Source organism: Berghia stephanieae, chromosome 8 (genome assembly GCF_034508935.2).
Source record: "Berghia stephanieae isolate SIO BIC M18660-M18661 chromosome 8, UCSD_Bste_1.3, whole genome shotgun sequence".
NCBI lineage: Eukaryota > Metazoa > Mollusca > Gastropoda > Nudibranchia > Aeolidiidae > Berghia > Berghia stephanieae.
In genome coordinates this window covers 38120716-38125448 of record NC_088367.1, presented here as the reverse complement: position 1 = coordinate 38125448, position 4733 = coordinate 38120716, and the positions used below count along the sequence as shown (strand labels likewise).

The following is a 4733-nucleotide window of genomic DNA, read 5'->3' as shown; positions in this document are numbered from 1 at the left end:
CTGTTATCAGACCTGAAAACATGTGCACATCGTCTGTATTAATCTTTGAAGGTCTCAGTACTGCTCAAATGTTTGATACACAAAGGAATAATTATAAAATGTATTAAATTTATTAAATTCCAGGGAAATTTATATTAATGGTATATTCTGAGGGAAGACTTGAATAATGCAGACGTCAGACGTAATGCAATGCTGCAAAGTGACCAGGGCAAGGGGCCTTGCTCAAGGCCACACAGCATGGTGTTACAAAAAAAATCTGCAAACAATTTATGATATGCAAGTCATTTGAAGCAATGCGACCAATGACTTTAACATATGGAAAAATAATCAGTGCTGAAGGTTTTCCTCGGATCCGCGGAAATCCGCGATTTTTTAGTTAGAAAACTTTTAAAATGTATAGCACTATAAAAAGCACCATGTATATTTTCTTTGTATTATTACACTTTTTCATCAGTATGTCAGAGTCATTCAGTGTCAGGCATCGCAGTCTTTTGCATCGCTTGTGGCCGCAAAAAAATCGCAATATATCACTGATTTGCATTGCGGCCGTAAAATCCTCAATTTTTTTTTTGCAAATTTTCGAGATTTGCAAAGAAAAAACCCCCAATAAAAACAATAATTTTTTTTTTAAAGGCAAAAAACAAAAAACCAAAAAAAAAACAAACAAAAACACACACACACAAAAAACACAATTTAAAAAAAAGTGTAGAACAAAAGAAAAGTAGTTCCTTTTTTACTATCCCATTTTCTTCTTTTTTACTGGCGCTGATATGACCTTACATTTGTTACAAGCGCCGTGAAACCCTTAAAAACAAACAAATAATTTTCCCTTTCATGAAGTAAGTATGGGTTTTTAGGAAAATTAACTGCAAATTTATTTTGCAAAGTTTGCTGTTTTTAGCTTGCAAAATTTGGGATTTTTTTGTGTGCAAAAAACCACCATCTCAGTATGGAAAACATGAAGATGAAGAGTCATGATTTGGAAACAAGTCAAAAATTGATGAATAGATTAGTTTTTTTATGCTCTAACACTGCAAACAATATACTTTTTTTTTCAGATTTGGTCATTAGAAAGTGAAAATGGATGATGATGAGATTCCAGCGGTGGTTATTGACTGTGGCTCTGCAAACTGTCGAGGAGGGTTTGCTGGAGATGATGCTCCAAGATCTTTATTTTCTACTGTTTTAGGCAGACCACGATTTCAACACAAAGAAATAAAGACAGACCAGATGGTTGGGGATGAAGCACAAATTTGCCGGGAATTTTTAAGTTTAACTTATCCCATTGATCGTGGTGTTGTCACAAAGTGGGATGATGCTGAAAAACTTTGGGAATTCTGTTTCAAAGATTTAAGAGTAGATTCCAATGCTCATCCTTTGTTTATGTCAGAGCCTATCTTTAGTCCAGTCAGCAATAAAGAAAGAATAGCTGAAACAATGTTTGAAACGTTTCAGATTCCTGCCTATTTTGCCAATAATTCAGCTGCCCTAAGTTTATTTGCCAGTGGACGAGGTATTGGTCTCATTTTAGACATTGGTGAAGGGTTGACTCAAGCAGTTCCCATACATTATGGTGTTGTTACTCCTCAAGCTATTGAAGTCCAAGAGTTTGGAGGGCGGGATGTGACATTATATCTACAAAAATTGCTTCAACAAAGAGGATATAGCTTTACAACAACATCAGAATTAGAATATGTACGAGAAATTAAAGAGGAAGTGTGTTATGCATCTTTGGATTATGATAAAGAATTGTCAGAGCATACTCCAGACAAGACATTGGTCCTCCCTGATGGAAATAAAGTCACGATTGGCAAAGAAAAATTTCAATGCGTGGAGTGTCTCTTTCAACCTTCCATTACTGGAGAAAGTAACTTGAAAGGCTTGCACGAAATCCTTCAAAGTTGCATAGAGAAATGTGATGTAGATATCCGCAGGGACTTTTACTGTAATGTTATTTTGTCTGGAGGTGGAACCGTCATGAATGATTTGCCTGAGAGGCTTGGTAAGCTGTGGCAGAGAATTGTGCCTTCAAAAATGATTTCCAAAATTGTTTCATCACCGGAAAGAAAGTACAGCGTTTGGATCGGTGGCTCCATACTTGCTTCTATGAGTTATTTTCAAAAGGTTTGGATTACAAAAGCTCAATATGAAGAATATGGGCCAACTATAGTTCACCAGTGTCTTTGATGCTTTTGATAGTGGTGTCCTTTTGCCATTCCACAAGTATTGATATAGATATTTATGAACAAAATGAATCTCATGTATTATTTTTTCTCTTAAACAGGTACCAGCAACAAAGGTTTTGGATTAAAATCTATATATAGGCACATATAAAAATAATAATAGTAAAATAAAAGCAAGTAGAAACAGTCTCTAATTATAAGGGTGTTGTAGTTGACGATCGCTTGAAATGAACTGACCACATGCTTGTAATGAAGTACAAAATCATAAAAGACTATTCCTTTTAACAAAAGTTAGCAAATTTTAAAATTGATATAACTTTGTATTGAAAGTGTTATGACACTGTTTATCTGTGTAGGGAGGCATCATCTCTGTGAGCGCCAATAATTATAAAATAGAATCATCAGAAGGGCGTCCAAAGCCACCCATTCCATTAACTGCTGACATCAGTTGTCTTCTCTTCCCACCAGCATCAAACTCTTTAACTCAATTCTGTGATCTGAACTTATTCAATATCCGTTGTTGTCTTTAAAATTATTACAATGTTTTTCATTGGTGATAGAAAAAAAGACATATTTATGCAATCTTCATTTTTATTTAATCGATCTTTTTAAATAGATCTATTTATATGTAATATTTATATATTCACATCCAGCATGGTTTCCTCGAACACACGCTTATTATTCTTCGAACACGGTTTCCTCCAACTAATGTCACCCAGCCAACGTAAGAAAAATTAATTAATTAATTAAATTTTTTTTATGGGCCAGGTAATTTCTGAAGTGTTTAGATGATAGAATATATAGATGATATAACAGGATTAGACAAGGCCGATTGTATAGACAAGATCAGGTTCTTTAATCATCAAGTAACAAAGTGCAAGTAACAAAACGGAAGTGACCAAACTCAATCTATTATAGTGTTTCTATGCAGTATTACACTCCATCTCGCTTTCTTTACAGTTCTTCTTGTTTTAACTTTAACAGACCAACCATCATTAAACTAAAATTAATATAAAATAATTTCCTACCTAACCACAACACAATTTTGTTTCCACTGTGAATAATATATCTAATAGTCTAAATGAAAACGTTTTTAATTTCCGTAAATCATCAGGGTGGTTCGAGTGCAATTTCAATGTCAATGATTATCAGTTCACTTCACTTGTGTTATGTCAGATGTTATGAATTTCCTCCTAACTAGTATAATCTGCTATTCGGACATTTCCCTCTCATCCGCTATCCAGATTGGATTGCTAGTCAATCCTATTGGCTATGTTTTAAACTTAACACTCACGAAAACGAGCAGGGCGAACAATGTTTCTCTCATGTCTTGTGACATATGCAGGGGGAGAACCTGGCGATGATAGAGCGATGGTTTCGGGACTATCTGCTCTGGTTTCTGGATTATCTGCTCTACATTCCTCGTTTGAGGGGTTGGTGTTAGTTGGTTGCCTGTCGACAGTGTGCATACTCGTTTGTGTAGGGGGTAAGACATTTGATTTAGGAGGAATTTGTGTTCCCTCTGATTGATCTGCTCTGTGCCGCAAGTCCCGACAATTTCGACGTTGCTGTCCATGGGATGTTTTAACCATATATGAGCGGTGGTCTGGTCCATTGGTCGTAACACCACGTTGAAGTTGAGGGTATATCCACACTGGATGGTTTTGTTGAATCACGTCGAGAGGACGGGCTCAGTGTATTCGGTCATGATTTTGTTTTTGTCGTTCTTTGACACGCTTATCGTTGATTGTGAAGTTTCGACTACCTGTAGATTTGTAGTTTTTTCTCATTGCTGGTATTTTTGTTCTCAGTTTCCTTCCCATTAGTAATTCTGCTGGACTCAATCCCTGTTCGAGGGGGGGGGGGGGGATAGCTCTATAGTTCAAAAGAGCAACATAAGGATCTTCAGCTTTCCTTAGTAAGTTCTTACAAGTTCGGACAGCTCTTTCCGCTTCTCCATTTGCTTGACTGTGTTTCGGGCTGCTTGGAATCCATATATTGTTCCAAACGTTTTAAATTCACTAGAAGCAAATTTGTGGTCCATTGCCTGATATGACTCGTCTCCAGTATTCCAAACTTTGTGAAGGTAGATTTCATATGTTCTATTACTGTATTTGAAGTTGTTGATTTTAGATGCAATTTCAATCCACCTTGCATAATAATCAACGAGGAGTAAATATTTCAAGCCTTTCCACTCAAAGAGATCGGTCGCAATTTTCTGCCAAGGGTATAATGGTGTTTCGGTTGGTCTCAACGGTTCTGGTGGCACAATTTTATGTTTTTCACATTTAGCACATTTTCTTACTACATTCTCAATGTCTATGGAAATTCCTGGCCACCAAACACTCTCCTTTGCCAATGACCGACATTTTACTATTCCAAGATGGCTTTCATGCAGTTTACACATGGTTTCTTTTCGCATTTTCTGAGGGATAACCATTCTGCTTTGATATAAAAGAATGTCCTTACAGGCTAACTGAAAAATATTTTTTTAAATCACTGTTTTGATTATTGGCCGAAGGCCATCCAATAACGCAATAGTCTTTTACC

The 4733-nt window shown here is 36.2% G+C and overlaps 1 pseudogene across 1 annotated transcript in view; it reads left to right on the top strand.

The window, feature by feature from the left end:
* The window catches only part of LOC144978618 (actin-3 pseudogene), an 18064-nt pseudogene extending 13900 nt beyond the window's left edge, over positions 1-4164 (top strand). Inside the window, exon 2 of the transcript XR_013646553.1 lies at positions 1059-4164. The product of XR_013646553.1 is annotated as an actin-3 pseudogene (transcript). The remainder of the gene's footprint in view (positions 1-1058) is intronic.
* Positions 4165-4733: the final 569 nt, after the last annotated feature.